Raw genomic sequence first — 17,506 nt, 5'->3', positions numbered from 1 at the left:
AAAATCTGCCTGGGTTTACTGAATATTTTAAATAAATGAAAATAAATTAAATATTTACAACAGGGCCTGGTCCAGAATGAGCATTTACTGAGTAAAGTGTACATATGTGTGTGTGTGTGTATATATATATATATATATATATATATATACTAGTTAGCAACTAGCAGTTAGCAGTTAGAAAGCAAACACTTTTTACTCTTCCTTATTATATTAGCTTTTAAATACTGTTAATTATTCACTGCCAAATTTCTATCTAATAGTGCTAGATTTTCAATCATTTAATTTCTACAATTTGAAAAATTTAGACATGTCTTCCCTGTTCTCTGTTTCTTCCTTCCAGTTCAGCACACCCTTTCTATTACACTGTCTTCATTTTCCTGAAAATAAAATAAATATGTAATAAGCTATCATATAATTATATATATACACACACCACACACACACACACAAAACTGGCAAATTGAAAGCAAGATGAATTATACTAAAATTATTTGTGTTTCAACAAATAATGTTTGGGCATATATTGACATAAAGAAGCAGTCAGATGTTTGCATCTATATGTAGAATCACTGGGAATATGACAGCCAAGGATGTAGACTGTTACAGGTATCATTGATTCCAATACAAAACATGACACCTTTGTCTGTGATGTGATCTGAGCAAAATAAATTACATTCTTACCTCCTTTCACAAGGCAGTTGCATAGTAAGAATTACTATGGAAAACAACTAGTCTCTAAGCTCAAATAACTATATTTGTTTGACCACATGAGTTCTCAATGGGATATTTGAAATTTTTTCATTTTGGAGAACCACTCTAAGGATTGCAGGACATACAGCATCTCAGGTTTCTACCCACGAAGTGCTGGCAGCAACGCTACTTCGGTAATTACAACAACCAAATGCCTCGACAGAATTCTGAAGTCTTCCGAAGAGCAGTGATTCTCATTTTTTTATTTGTTATTGCCAGCCCCAAGCAGCCTTTTAGACACTTTTATCCCAATGGTACTCCTCAAAGCACAGATACTCTGTGCTTTGCACATATAAAAGTACAATTTTTTTCACCCCACATGATCAAATTTTCTCCCTTTTGGGGGTGAAACCTTCCCCAAAGAGAATGTCTGTCCTAAGAGGACTGGACCACCCTCATCAAGAGCCATAGTCTGTGCTGAGAAAGAACAGTTCCCGGTGCCAGACCTGTGTCAGGCCTGCCCACTGGGGTCCTCTGATCAGTAACACATTCTCAGGTCTGGGGCTGCGGGCACCTGCAGGTCCTCTGAGACAGCACTAAATAGAGAAATATGAGCTGCTGTCAGTTTGTATATGTATATAACCAGAGTGGTTCTATAAAAGTGTTAGATCATTTCACTCTTTAGCTCAAGCTCCTCCAGTGACTTCCCATTCCATTTAGATTACAATCTCAAACCCTTACATTGGTCTGTAAGGGTCTACATGATCTGTTCCCCCCCGCTTCAACTTCCTCCTGACCTCTGGGCACACCGACTTCTGGGCCTGCTCCTGAGAACAAGCCGAGCATACTCTTTTTTTTTTTTTTTTTTTTTTTTTTTTTCCCCGTCGCGGAGCACAGGCTCCGGACGCGCAGGCCCAGCGGCCATGGCCCACGGGCCCAGCCGCTCCGCGGCACGTGGGATCCCCTCAGACCGGGGCGCGAACCCGGTTCCCCTGCATCGGCAGGCGGACGCGCAACCACTGCGCCACCAGGGAAGCCCCGAGCATACTCTTAATAACAGAAGGTTTGCATTTACTCTGCCTTCTCTTTGGAACACTCTTCCCTCTGATAGGAGCATAGCTCACTTACTTCTTCCAGGTCTGCTAATTTGTTCAGTGAGTGGCTATATACTGATTAAATATATATTTTGAAATCACAGGTGATTATACACATTCTGGCATGTACGTGTTAGCTTATGAGGACTGCCAGAATACTTCAAATTACGTATAAACTGAAAATGACCACATATCTAGCACTCCGTAAAACTTGCCTGAAAAACAGCAAGATTGCTTTTTATAGGAAAAACATCTGATGCTTTCAGGTTGACAAGAGAGCATGGCTCCTTGCACCGAGCATAAATGAAAGGTGTTTCATATTTTTCCACCTGTAGACATTTTCATTTTCTCTTTACATAACACTACATGAACATGACTATGAAACACACTGACATTGTCTTTTATTCTTAAAATTGTCACAGACTTTTTACAGATGTTTTCCAAGCATAATCCAAACATGACATTAAAGACCCGAGTTGCTGATTCACTCACATAAGATTCTTGTGTAGCCGAGCAGAACTCATACTTAGGTTTATTAGGTGCACATTTACTCATGGTTTTATACTTAATTACTTATTCAGAAAAGCTTGCTGTGTGTGGATCAGTTCTCCAAGCTATGTCACCAAATGTAAATTTACCTCAGAATACAGTAAATGTGAGTTCTCAGCCAAACTATTAAATTAGAAAAACATTTCAACCAGTTATAGTAAATTCAAGAGTTTGCATTATTTCCTAGCCATAAAAGACAAAATTTTTTTTAACATCTTTATTGGAGTATAGCTGCTTTTCAATGGTGTGTTAGTATCTGCTGTATAACAAAGTGAATCAGCTATACCTATACATATATCCCCATATCCCCTCCCTCTTGCATCTCCCTCCCACCCTCCCTATCCCAACCCTCTAGGTGGACACAAAGCACCGAGCTGATCTCCCTGTGCTATGTGGCTGCTTCCCACTAGCTATCTATTTTACATTTGGTAGTGTATACATGTCCATGCCACTCTCTCACTTCATCCCAGCTTACCCTTCCCCCTCCCCATGTCCTCAAGTCCATTCTCTATGTCGGCGTCTTTACTCCCGTCCTGCCCCTAGGTTCTTCAGAACCATTTTTTTTTTTTTAGTTTCCATATGTATGCGTTAGCATACGCTATTTGTTTTTCTCTTTCTGACTTACTCACTCTGTATGACAGTCTCTAGGTCCATCCACCTTACTACAAATAACTCAATTTCGTTTCTTCTTATGGCTGAGTAATATTCCATTGTATATATGTGCCACATCTTCTTTATCCATTCATCTGTCGATGGACACTTAGGTTGTTTTCATGTCCTGGCTATTGTAAATAGAGCTGCAATGAACATTGTGGTACATGACTCTTTTTAAATTATGGTTTTCTCAGGGTATATGCCCAGTAGTGGGATTCCTGGGCCGTATGGTAGTTCTAGTTTTAGTTTTTTAAGGAACCCCCATACTGTTCTCCATAGTGGCTGTATCAATTTACATTCCCAGCAACAGTGCAAGAGGGTTCCCTTTTCTCCACACCCTCTCCAGCATTTGTTGTTTCTAGACTTTTTGAGGATGGCCATTCTGACCGGTGTGAGGTGATACCTCATTGTAGCTTTGATTTGCATTTCTCTAATGATTAGTGATGTTGAGCATCCTTTCATGTGTTTGTTAGCAATCTGTATATCTTCTTTGGAGAAATGTCTATTTAGGTCTTCTGACCATTTTTGGATTGGGTTGTTTGTTTTTTTGATATTGAGCTGCATGAGCTGCTTGTATATTTTGGAGATTAATCTTTTGTCAGTTGCTTCATTTGCAAATATTTTCTCCTGTTCTGAGGGCTGAAAAGACAAAATCTTAAAATATTTTTCCAAGTTCTTCTATCAACTTCCGAGTTGCTCTATAAGAAATACACCCATGACAGTACCCCCCGCACCCACACGACTGAACATTTAACAAATGGTGATATCAGGGGAACATATGTTCTAATTGCATTATTTCTGGCAGCAATCTGACAAATATTTTATGTGAATCCCCAAAACTACCCTCACATTTCAGGTCTTTTCTATGTGAAAAGATTTTTTACTTCCCTTCGCCTCAACATATTAAACATTTGCACTTCTACGTTGAAGGCTTCACTTTACAGCTCTTAAAACAATCTTTCATAATAAGAATAAAATTCAGTTGTGTTTTTCTATCTAAGTATTAATAACATTAGTATTTAAAGATGAGAACTTGATTTTATAGCATTTATATTAGAACGGCATTATGCCATTTGATATAATGTGGGTTTCCTACTGGGAAATATGTGCATTCTAAATAGTATATGTTCTAAAGGAATTTTTTTTTCAAATAAGTGTACTGTATTGGAGGGAGACATAAAGGCATTTTTAAAAAAAATCAATATTAGAATTTTGGCTAGTTGGCTAATTTGTGTTTAAATGTGTTACTGGAAGGGTTTTATTGAGTAAATGAGTTGGTAAACACAATTCTAAGATAGCCTCACAGTTTTCCCTAAGTTTTATGGGCCTGTTCATCTTATAATAAATAATTTAATTTTGGAAGTACAATTTGACAAAAGGAAAAGAAATAGTGCCATCAAAAATGACTACCTGCTGAATAATTACTAACTCCTTAACAGAGTGCAGATTAAAAGCAGAGGAAATATATATACAACCATATTTATATTTGAGATAACAAACAAAATCCAAGATGGGTAGTTTCCCCAAGCTTACTGGTTGCTGTGGAATGTTTGCCTTTTCCCTGTCTTCCTTCCCCCTTTGCCCCCCTTTTCCTCCCTTCCTCCCTTCCTTCCTCCCTCCCTCCCTCTTTCTTTCTTTCTCCCTTTCTTCCTTCCTTCCTTTCTTTCTTCTTTCCTTTCCTTCTTTCCTTTTTAATTCCTTCCTTCCTTCCTCCCTCCCTCCCTCCCTTTCTTTCTTTCTTTCTCTCTTAGGATCAGTCTCTAAAATGTGTTGCTAAATTGGGTTTTAATACGTAGACTCTACAGTTACCTAAAATTTAAAGACTGAAAGGTGTAAGAACTGATGTTTAGGCTTCTACACTGCTGACTAACGCACTTAACATTTTCTGAGAGTAGATATTAAAAATATGAATTGGGATTGCTTTCTTCATCATAAGAAGTGTTTAATAATAGAGGAAGAAAAATTTAGTCCTTTGGCAAATGGCTAATATGGGATACATGGTTTTAGACAATGAAGAGGAATATACAGGGTCCCTTAAGCTTTGAAGCATTATATTAAGTTCCTGAAAGAATTTAAATGACTTTGAATACTCGCACACATCCAATGTGAATTTGTAAACTCAAGTGTAGGCCCATCATGAATCAATGATCAGTGAAGTCAGTATACTTCTTAATCAACAATGTCAGAAAAGGGGGGGTGGGTGATAAATATGGGCACTCTGAAAATAAAACCAAGTGATCTTCAATAATTTCTAGCACATAAAATGAAAATATATTATATAGCCGTAAAAATAAAGTGAATTCTTGGCAAAGACAGAGTATTTGAATTTCTCTAATTTCCTTTAAGATTTAATCCTGGCATCATTTATGTGTACCTTAAGTTCTCTTTCAAGTAACTTTTCAGAGAGAAATAATCTAATAACTATAGAAATAATCTATAACTAATAAGTTATACTTGGATGTTTTATATGTATATTGTATCATATAGATGTTTATATACATATTTATATAAATGTGCCTGTGCATGAATGTGCACACATGCATACAACATATTGTTTAACTGATTTCTAATTTGTATTTGTTAACCACATTTGACTCTTTTTTTTTTATAATTATTTGATATGATATATGACCTATTGTTCATTCTGTCTTTAATTTTTGAGGGTATAAATCTCAAAATACGAGATAATTTCCTTTCTCAGCACTTATCACAGTACCTTATAAATTTATAATAGAATCGAAAAAATAAGCATAAATAAGATTAGATAAATAAGATTAGATTTGTGGTTTGATTTGACTTTTTAATTTTTTCAGTCTGGAGAGAAATTCTTATTGCGTTAAAATATATTTCCTGTTTTTTTGTCTTTAAAGGTTGCCAACATATCTCTTGGTATTGTAGACCATAATAGACACGTATCAGTGTTCCTTCATTGCCATTGTTACATTTTCTCACTGCATACAATGATCTGGGCTCTGTACCAACCAAGTAATACACTCTCAGGAAAGAGATTTCTTCCTGTTAGTGGTATTGCAGAGAAGTATGAGCAATAAACCAAAAAAAAAAAAAAAAAAAAAGGCATTTTTCAGGGGAAGAAAAATTTACTATTAGTAATCTCAACAGCAATAATAGTAATTATTACAACCACTACAATCAGAATCCAGTGTCTGAACATTTGTGTACCAAAACTTTCTGGTCAGTGTGGTAAATCTTCACAATTTGTGGGAAAAATTATAGTTTTCTCCACTTAACAAATAAAAACAGAGACCCAGAGAGATTATGTCAGTTCTCACAACATATATGTAGGTTGAAAGACTGGATTTGGATCTCGGTATGTCTGTCTCCAGGGTGCCTGCTCTTATCGACTCCATATGATATAATGATTTTGAAACATATTGGAGATTTCTTAACTGTTTTTTTCAAAATTAAATTTGGGGTGGACGGCCTGTAAAGTATGCATTACTTTTCATGGGGAAATGATTTTGATGATTATTTTCATGATGGCTTCATTTATCAAAGAAGAAATTTCCTTGGCAGTGACTGATGAAATTTCTGGCAGAGCTCATGACCTTCTTGCCCATAAACTTTGTTCAGGTTACAGTGTACTCTATGATATTTAACCATTAAATGCTTCAGGTTAATAAGCTGCTAAAATGTCTTCAAATTATCACTCATTCTCTCTCAATCCACTTCTCAACTGTACAGTCTTACATCACAAAGAAACCCCATTCCTTCCCTCTGTCTCTGTTTCTCTCTGATTAGAAGATGTAGGAAGGCTAGAAATTTTAATGCTAATAGTTTTTTTTGTTGTTGTCGATTCTTTTTTTCATGGTAACAGTGAGAGATGAGCCAAGACTGTGCTACTTTTGAGCCTGCTCAGTGTTTTCTTATGTTACTTAAACATACCAAACTGACATATAGTAAGAAAATCTTAACGGTGAGAATGTTAAACAGATTCATAGAAGAGAATGTGGCTACTTTGGCAGGGATTTTGGACAAGTTAGAGCAGTGATACATTCATTACCTTACCACATTTCCATGGGCACACTGTTTTACTTCATTAAACTGTCCAAAACTAACTGGGCTCTCGCACACAAAACAATTTAAACACTTCTGTGACCTAAGAACAATTTCAAATGGCAAATAATAGGTAGTTTCTAAGGACTAGTAAATAGTAAAATTCTGAACTTGTCTCTTTTTCAAAATAGCAAGCTTTCAAAGACATTATATTCTTCGGTGTGGTTTTACTCTACCCTTGGGCTAAATTTTTATGAGTTTAAATCCCTAGTTTTAAAATCAAAGTCAATCGGAAAATAGTAGTCAACTGACAGAAATAAGCTACATAGCCAAATTTGTTGGCTCACATCTGTACCATAAAATGAGAAAAATAAACTCTTATAGACTCCCTTTCTTTCAGTGTCCTTTAAATTTATGAATAAATTTGTTAGAACCAAAACATTATATTTGAAATCATTTTAGAAGAGAGAGTTAAAATCATTGTGCTGGAATAATTTAGAGTCATTTCTCTGTGGGAAAAGCTGGGATGAATGCTGGACTTACCAAAACTGAGGTTACAGATATTGATCCTATTCGTCCTCTTGGATTACATACCTTTTTATAATATCTGTACACATTTAATTTCTATCATCTTTATCAAAATGGAATCAAAGTTGTTGTTTCTTTAATTATTTTGAAATTCTGCTTCTGTAGAATTTTAACCTTTCAATATGGAATGGTTTGAGAAAGGATTACCTGGGAAATTGCTTTTCTATTCATGTGTGTGACAGCTGAGTTCAGCTGTTTTCTTAAGCATCTATGGAACAGCTGAGTGCTTTCTCCTGGTTCCTAGATTTGAGACCAAGGGAACTGGAAGCAACAAAGTTACTTTGGAATGTATATGATCCAGAAATTGACTTTCTCTTCATTTGCTACAGCTTTAAGTTATTGACCTTTGTGACACATATATACGCAAAGTCATCTTCTATAACTCTTGTCCTCCCTAACTATGAGTGTATAAATTAGCATAACTATATTCACCATAATTACACGCTCAGTGCAATACAAACACAAATTAGGCAAGCTCCAAATTGATGTTTCAGTCTTACAAAACTTAAGTAACTGTAAAGTCCTTATCTGTTCCCTGGTGTTTATATTTATCCTCAGACAACAGGCCTAGCAATCTGGAGAAAAGGAATGAAACAAAGTTGCTTTTATGTCTTAGTTCTAGAGTTCCTTGGGAGTAGATAAAATGATTAGGTGTCAGCCAATAAAGGCAGCTCATATTCTGCTACCAGTTAAACCTGGTTTTCTGAACAATCAAGTATTGACCAAATGGGAGGGGACAGGGGAAGAATGGGCCTGTGCTGTTGAATAATTATTTAACTGTTTACAAAACATATCCTTACCATAACCATGTAATAAAACTAGAATACAATAAAATTATTTGTCCTTTAAAAATATTATTTTAATAAATGTTAAATGGCTTCAGCTCAAATGTATCTTGCAGTAACAGTAACAAAATAGATATATGTGGTCAAATTTATTTTATTTCAGTTCTTCTCTTGCTATGGGGGAAGGGTAAGCTGTGACGAAGTGAAAGCGTGGCATGGACATATATACACTACGAAACGTGGAATAGATAGCTAGTGGGAAGCAGCCGCATAGCACAGGGAGATCAGCTCAGTGCTTTGTGACCACCTAGAGGGGTGGGATAGGGAGGGTGGGAGGGAGGGAGACGCAAGAGGGAAGAGATATGAAAAAAAAGAAGTCTCTCTGTGCCTTTCTTGTATTAAGAAATGACAGTTTAAATATTATAAATATTCTTCATCACTTTGAGTTGAATGGAAAGTGCCTGAATTTTCCCCCTAAAATTATGGTCATTTATTTCAGCTATAATTTATAAAGAATTAGTGATAGAAAACACATTAGTTCTTCCAAAAATATCACACCACAAATGACTGTAGACATGCAACACTATATTGTTCTCCATTAAAAGAAATGCTGTGCACTTTCCAGAGTTTCATTATGACATGTTGTATATCTTCAAAGTACCATGATAAAAAGATAATCCTCTTGGGTTCCATGAACTTTACTAATGTGATGCATGCGATCTCTACCCTCTGACTGTATATGGTAACTCAGACGGTTGCAGAAAGGAAAACTTCCTCTGCAAGGGAATACTGTCAGCTGTATGTTATGACATCCGGTTCTGTCTCTTTATCATCAAGGAAGCACATTATACTCTTTCTCTGACAGGGCCCAATCACCTCTGGGCTGCTCACTGGCAAATTCTATCAGTTTCTCATGTTTCCAAATGTCTGTATTGTACTGTCAGCTTCAGTCTGTGTTTTAGTGTATCTTCAATACTAATCTTTCCCTGAGGGTAACTCACTACTTGTATTTTAACCCACCATAAATCTATTGATTTTTTTGGTGTGAAACTTATGTGAAACATTGCAAGAGTATCTTCTCATTGGCTACAAAAAAAAAAAAGAAACAAGAAATACTAAAAACTCTTTCTTCAGTAACTTTATATTGTGCATTAAAGTTATATACTGTTTTAACTTACTGAACATGGTTATTTCTTTACAAGAGGTATTTCTCAACAATTCGTAAAATGAATTGTTGAGAAAGAGAAGAGATAAAGAATAAACAGTGAAACGTTGTTTTTTTTTTTAAAGCGTATTTAAATGTCTCATAGCTTTACAAATCTAGTTCTTCGAAAGAAGAGTTAAAAACTGTTTTGCAGTAGTAAGCTCTTGGGGGATTGTGTAGTGTATTATATTGTCAATAAAGTGGTGAAGATGAAACATAAAATTGGAGAAAGAGCAATAGTAGCTAAGCTTTTTGTAAAGATTTAAAATTTAATTTAAGTAATTTCAGAGCATCTCTGAAGGACTCTGCCCTCAGTAATTCTAATATTTCAAACATTTTCTACAAGAAACACTTGACCTGTGGCCAGTGACCGAAGAAAAGAAGCAAATGTTAAAAATAACTGTAGAGAGTTCATTTAAAAGTGTTGTGATGGGAGGTTAAAAATAACATATCAAGATAAGAAATGCACTCATGGAGGGATTTTTTTTTCCCAGAGGATAGAAGTTTTGGCAATCTTAAAGGGATTCTGTAAACTAGAGACATTTTTTTCTTTATAAAAATACCTTCTAAATTAATCCAAAGCATCAGATCTATGATACATATGCTATGTCTATGATCTAGTCTTTTCCTTGGATGATATGGCTGCCTTAAAAAAAAACTATTATTTTTATTTTTAAAAAATCGAGAAAAGTCTCAATAAGTATTTTTTTAAAATAGAGATCATATATAATCACAATATCTAATGAAAACTCTTAATTTGGGGCATTTCCTTTAATTTAATTTCTTTTCATACATTAGTCAATCAATATATATTCATTGAATAAATGTATTTCCTAGATCCTTTACTAAAGCCAAGGGGGAAAACAATAATAAGAGAGTCAGAGTTCTTGCCTCCTTGGAGTTTATACTCTATTGGTGGCGAAATAAATATACAAAAATATATATGAGATAAAGTTAGATAACAAGAAGTGCTATAAAACACAGGACTAGATAATTGAAAGTTATACGGCATGCAGTTCTTTTTTATCTAAGCAGGATCTTATGGGTTCTTTTTTTGAGTCATAATGTATATAAATCTGTACAGGGTTTTTTCACCAAATGTTTCATTTTAAGCATTACCTATGATGCTTTTTTTTTTTTTTTTTTTTTTTGCGGTACGCGGGCCTCTCACTGTTGTGTCCTCTCCCGTTGCGGAGCACAGGCTCCGGACGCACAGGCCCAGCGGCCATGGCTCACGGGCCCAGCCGCTCCGCAGCATGTGGGATCTTCCCGGACCGGGGCGCGAACCCGCGTCCCCTTCATCGGCAGGCGGACTCTCAACAACTGCGCCACCAGGGAAGCCCTATGTTGCTATTTTTTAAAACTTACTTTTAATGTTTGAAAATGATTAATTTCACAGGATCTACTCTTATTTACCTTTCTTTCTATATTTACATTTATATATATATATAATAACTAATATTTTGATGGATAACTTTGTACATCAATACTTTTTGTCAAAGAATAAGGTCATATTCAATAATTTTACATATTACACAGAACTTACTTAAATGATATACTACTTAAGCAAACAATCATTGAGTTTTTACAATGTGTCAAGAATTCTACTAAATGCTGAAAACTATACAAAGAGTCTCTTCCTTGAGTTCATGATTTCAAGAAATAGATGAAATTATAAGCAGATGTAAAAAGTTGGATAAATGCTAAAATAAATTATCAAATTCTAGTTACTGAAAAAAATGAAAGCAAAGGAAACATTTAAGGGCAATAAAATCTCTTAAAGAACATACGCAATCCATTTTGAAGTAGAAGATTGTCTTTAATGATCTCTGTAGTCTTTTTCTCTTTTTAGAAGTCCATGAATAGAAAGTGACCAAAAAATAAAAAGATTAATAAAGTCTCTGATATTGGCAACAAAGAATATAAACTTCCTTTGACACGAAGATCCATGCCAAAATCTGTGACTTAACATTCTTTGAAAATTAGAACCTCTGAGATTTCTTACCTTGACTTTTATCATTGTCTTTTTTTTTTTTTTTTTTTTGCGGTACGCGGGCCTCTCACTGCTGTGGCCCCTCCCGTTGCGGAGCACAGGCTCCGGACGCGCAGGCCCAGCGGCCACGGCTCACGGGCCCAGCCGCTCCGCGGCACGTGGGATCTTCCCGGACCGGGGCACGAACCCGCGTCCCCTGCATCAGCAGGCGGACTCTCAACCGCTGCGCCACCAGGGAAGCCCCTCATTGTCTTTTAAAGTGTAATATAGAACTCTCAATTAGTTAGGAAATTGAATATCCCTCTAAATATATTCACAAATTCCCCCAGTGGATGCACAGCTTTCTGTCACAATTTACTCATTGTTGGGAGTCAATTGATCTGTAACCCAACAGGAATTCTCTTAGTTGAGAAATTCTCAGTGAATTTCCTCAGCTCTTCTCACACAAACTCTTCAACGCAAGGGTATGCTTGGATCACTCAATTTTGTGTTTCCCTGAGGTTTATTTGAAAAGTCAAAGGTTGAAGCACAAGGGTTTAAGATGGTGAATTGCCCCCCCTTACCCTGTTGTTTTGGGCACTGAAGATCACCACAGTAATCATAATACAGGAAATTACAGTTCAGTCACCTCTTGAGAGGTCAAATAATTTAAAAACAGAAAACTGTGTCTCTACCTTAGGACCATTGGTTTATCAAATTCCACCCATTTTCCCCAACCCATTCCCCATCCCCAATTTTTTCCAAGCATTATTTCCTTAAAAATAATTTTTTGAAAGTTTGGATGTACCTTGCTAATGTTCTTCTAAAGATATTTATTTATATCCAAACAAAACAAAGACTTCTGGAGTGCCTACATGAAAAAGTAACATCTCGAATATTCTCAAACAGATTCATTTGGAGGCTACTGTTTAAAAACAGACCCAAAGCTGACTCAGCAACTGGGATTTCCCACAGTCAGACTGTACTCTGAGGGAGCTTTGGGTTATGGAAAGAACACTGAATTAGAAGTCTAAACACGGTTTATAGAGCTGTCTGTAACTTAACTGGGTGAATGTTCTGGAGCAAGTCATTTAACTTTTTAGTATTTTTTAGTTTCTTCTTCTTTAAATGCAAGTAGTCGTATCTATCCTTGCTAATGATGAAATTATTGTACATACATTTTCATATAATGGACATGAAAATATTATAAACTTACAAGGCTAGATGAGCAAAAATTATAACAAACATTTTGGGCTAGAGTGACTAGATTTAAGTCCAAAGTGTGGAGTGAAACTGATGAATCTGGGACTTTGGGGATGAATGAATTCCTCCTTATATTCTCCAGTGGGGATGCGAAATTTAGATTTCCTAGTTCCACTTTAGAACAGTGAGGGAGAACATCAAGTCAATCTTCAGGTCCAGAGAAGAAACGGTCAGTAAAAACAATCACTTGTTATTTGTGGAAAGTGTAAATATCAGATGTATATGTATGCCTTTTCTGAACCATGAGAAGGAAAAAAAGAGATTAAAGAAAAAGAAAGGAGAAAGAGGAAGATAAAAGGCCAGTAATAATCGATTTCTGAGAAATTCAACTGGAAGCTGAGCAAATTAAATCTATAACTTTTCCAGCTTATCAGGCCTACAGTCCCTATTGATCTATCCATCAGAGCACTCCATGTCAGTAAAACAAAACTGTAAATGGGCCAAAGGCATGATTAAAGCAAAAGTCATAAGCTTAGCAATTAGCTCTAAGGTTACGTGAATCTTCTGAATTGTATTATAGTCCCAGTAAAATAGATTCATTGGTATGCCTCCTCTGAGCATTCAACGACATTTTGAAAGAAACATTGCCCTTCTCCAAGCAGATTCCTTGGTCCATTTCTATATTCTATTTTTGAAGAGAGATATAGAGAAGAGGAATGCATCTACTTCTAACTTGGAGAAAAGGAATATAGCTACATGTAAGCTTTCCACACACACACACACACACACACACACACGGGACCCTTCCACCTATAGTGGTCTATGGGAGGATAAAAGGGAGAAAAGACAGTGGCTAGATCTGGCCAATTAGCTCAGAGGGAAACAAATGTCACATCAATTTCTTTCTCCTGTAATAATACCAGAAACAGATTCAGTTCTAAAACTAAAACAGTAGTTTAAATACTATATGCCTTACATATATAAACACATTTAGTAATGAAATTGGAGGCCTTGCATTTCCATAGGGAGAGAATAAAGAAGTTAATGACTCTAAAGAGTAATATATTTATCAACCTGCAATTCCCAGTTGTAAAGCATAGACTCTTAAGTTATTCAAATCAGAGTGCCTATGACATTTGCTATTTCTAAGTTTCCTTTTTGATACCCTCAGAACAAAATGCTTAGATGTAAAAAAATTGTATTACATAGCTAGCAGTTGAATATCAACAAATGTGAGCAACATATTTGAACTTTATGTAGAAGAGCTAATGTTAACTTACATATATAGCCTTTGGATCTATCTGCTCAAAGTCTTTACCAATCTCAGGAATTGTAAGAGTTAACTAGAGAAGCCAAGCAAAAGTCTTGCAATGAAATCCAGAACAATATTGCAGATGTGTGGTGCCTACAGAAGGTTGAGCTCATTTATTCTGCATGCATATTTAATGTGTAAAATTATTTTTAAGTCTTAAAACCACGTCTTGGAAATGCTGTGAAATGCAAAGCTAGGCGGACCCGATGTATTCCTAAATAGAAAGAAGAAAGAAAGAAATGCACCAAGAGTAAAAATTCCTGGTTACTCACGATTCTTTTCCCCTCTCCACCTTGATCCAGCTTTCATTCTGCCTGAGACACCCACAGGAGAAGTTATTTCTGCCATCAAGAGCAGCAGCATCAGTAACAGCACAGCCATGCCAGGTAAAAATAACCTCTGTGGAGAGTCCTGTCACAGACGAACCTGAAGGCTTTTCCTGGGAGTAGAAAACCCTGGAGCCAATCCTGTCATTTTATTCAGCAGAAATGCAAAAAGGCTATTTTTCCCATAAATTTTAAAAAAGCAGGTATGTTCTCATCAGGATTTCCATTTGAATTATACAGGGAATGTTAACAAAAATTAGAAGGGATGTAAAACCTTCCTCTACACATAAGCAAAACGTCAGGAAAGATGAGCTGACAATTTTCTCTGGTCTTTTCTGCAGCTACCAGTTCCTAACCTGTTCCTGCCAACTCTCACTTGTTCCAAATGTTTGTCAACATTTTTCATAACACAGTAACAGGAAAAAGCTGAGATTTCAGCATTTTCCCACCTACCCATCCTGTACCACAGATTATAGTACTTGATGAATCTGAATATTTAATACTGGCACGGCAAACACACCTCATTTCAAACAGAGGTAGTTGTTAAGGAAAGGAAAAAAAAAACCCTGCTTGTTCTCAAAGCTCTGTCTAATGTCTTGGAGAAGGGATTAGATGTATATATAAATATCTGCTGCTAAGACATGACAAAAATACCTCTGCAAAGGGGGAGTGGTAAACAATTATCTTTCCTCCTTAGCTCTTACTATGTAAATTATATATTCAAAGACTAATGTAAAAAGACAATCTGCCAAAAATATCCCAAACCCAAGAAGCAGGCAAATGTAATGTACATTGCACATGTAATGTACATAGCACATTCATCCGCATTGCATCGTTAACACTTGTTTCTTTCTAAATGCATGTTGGTATATTCCATCTCGCCTGTTTCCGGCAGAATGATTCTTATCACCTCGTGAGCTGAGCAGACATTTTGGCAAATTAGACTTCTCTGTTTTACAATTAAGTCTACTTCCCGTAGGCAAATTGCAATGTTGTCTTGATTATTTTGGAACTACACTGTACCCATGTGAGATGCTCCCCTTTGCTTTGGGACAAAATTTATTTTTCTAATAATAAAATGAATGTTACGCTTCTAACAGCATTAGAGAACAATAATATACATACATTTATTTTAACAAGCATATAAATCTATTTTAGGATACTGCTAAACACATAATAATATTCTACAACCTGACCTAATTCTACAGTTAAATAGTTCACACAGCTGCCAAAACATATTTCTAAAACGCATACCTGAGAATGTGCTGTTTACTGTTAGTCCCCTATACTGCAGCAGAAGAGGGGAAAAAACGTCTACAGCAGCCAATCAGGAAACATAAGGTGAAACAGGCTGAGTGGGAGACAAGAGGGAGAGGTGGGGATTGTGGCTCTGTGCAGAGAAAGCCTTGTGAAAAGTGGCTGCTGTCACTCAACCCCAGCTGAATGTCACCATGTGAACTGCAGATTCTGGCTTGCCAGATATTTTAAGTTTCTAATAGAAGCTAGAAATTCAGATTATTAAGAGGAATCTCCTAATTATTAAAGCAAAATTGACACAACCCTAAAATTCTTAACTAGTCACGTAAGGCAGAACATTCTGAATCTGGTTCTAAGTTAAATTTTCTAGACTCTGATTCAAGACATATTCCTTGAATGCCTATGACATATCAGATATATTATTAATAGAAAATATCCATAAAATAAGCTCATAGTTTAAAGAGATAGACATTTAAACAGATAATTTTTCATGTGATATGATAAATGCAGTGAAAATGCATATGCGATTTCTATGGAATCAGAGAGAAGAAAATGTCTGACTTTCTGGAGGCATTAAAGAAGGCTTTTTATTTTTTTCTCATTCCTACTATAAGCCGTAAAATCTAGCCATACTAGGAAACTCCCCATTCTCCAAAAGAACATGAACTTTCCAGACTGTCAGGTCTTCTTACATATTATCCTTCTCCTTGAAATACCTTTTACCCATCTCATCTTTGTATAATCCTATTAATGCTTAATAGCTTTAACAGAAGTTTATCTTCTCAGACTTTCTCAGACATAATTATCCATTTTTTCTCATGACTTATTCACCTGGAAGTAGAGCTCTCAGCAATTATTTTAGAGTTTAAGTGCGCGCGTGTGTGTGTGTGTGTGTGTGTGTGTACCTCTGTTTTCAACAGGAGGTATACAGCTCACTGGCGGTCTGACGGTATCATATTCTCTTTATATCCCTAAATTCAGTAATGATTGCTGTAAATAAAAGAAAATCATCAAAAGTTTGTTGAACTGACAGTACATTTTTCCCACGTTATGGGTATTAGTTTGGGTTGGTCAGTTTTTAAATTATAATAGGACTCTTTAAAAGAGCCAGGATAACTTCTGCTCTGAATGTATATTTATTTACATGCTATCATTTTCTTTCCTTGGTCATTAGTATTACAAGATGTTCCAAATAAATAGGAAACCCTACTTACATATATTCCCTTTCAGTTAAAATCAATTTTAACCATCCAATAAAAGCAGCACCTTAGTCTCCTATAATCCACAGTACACCAGTGAAAGCTCAAAGCTCACATAGTCTATTAACTTTTAGGTGATAAGAATTGGGAGATCATCAAGAGGGAATAATTATAAATATAGGGTGTGTATTCATTTATATGCTCTCATTTGCTTTCCTCAGCTGTTAATATTACAAGATGTTATAATAAATAGGAAATTCTAGTTACATTCCAAGACCAGCTTTCAAATCTGCAAACTTTCTAACATAAAGACACTGAAGATTATCAGCAGATGGGTTTAGTCAGCTCTAAAATTACAAATTGGTACAAAGCCAGTTATTTGGCTGAATTTAGTCACATCCTAAATCCCACATGTCTGTAACTATTTCAACTTAAAATATTAAACAGGCAAAGTGCATTTCTTTTTTTTTTTATTTATTTTTATTTTTATTTATTTTTTTAATTTTTTAAACATCTTTATTGGAGTATAACTGTTTTACAATAGTGTGTTAGTTTCTCCTTTACAACAAAGTGAATCAGTTATACATATACATATGTTCCCATATCTCTTCCCTCTTGCGTCTCCCTCCCTCCCACCCTGCCTATCCCACCCTCCCTAT

The sequence above is a fragment of the Physeter macrocephalus genome, chromosome 1, assembly GCF_002837175.3.
Source record: "Physeter macrocephalus isolate SW-GA chromosome 1, ASM283717v5, whole genome shotgun sequence".
NCBI lineage: Eukaryota > Metazoa > Chordata > Mammalia > Artiodactyla > Physeteridae > Physeter > Physeter macrocephalus.
This window is presented reverse-complemented; position numbering follows the sequence as displayed.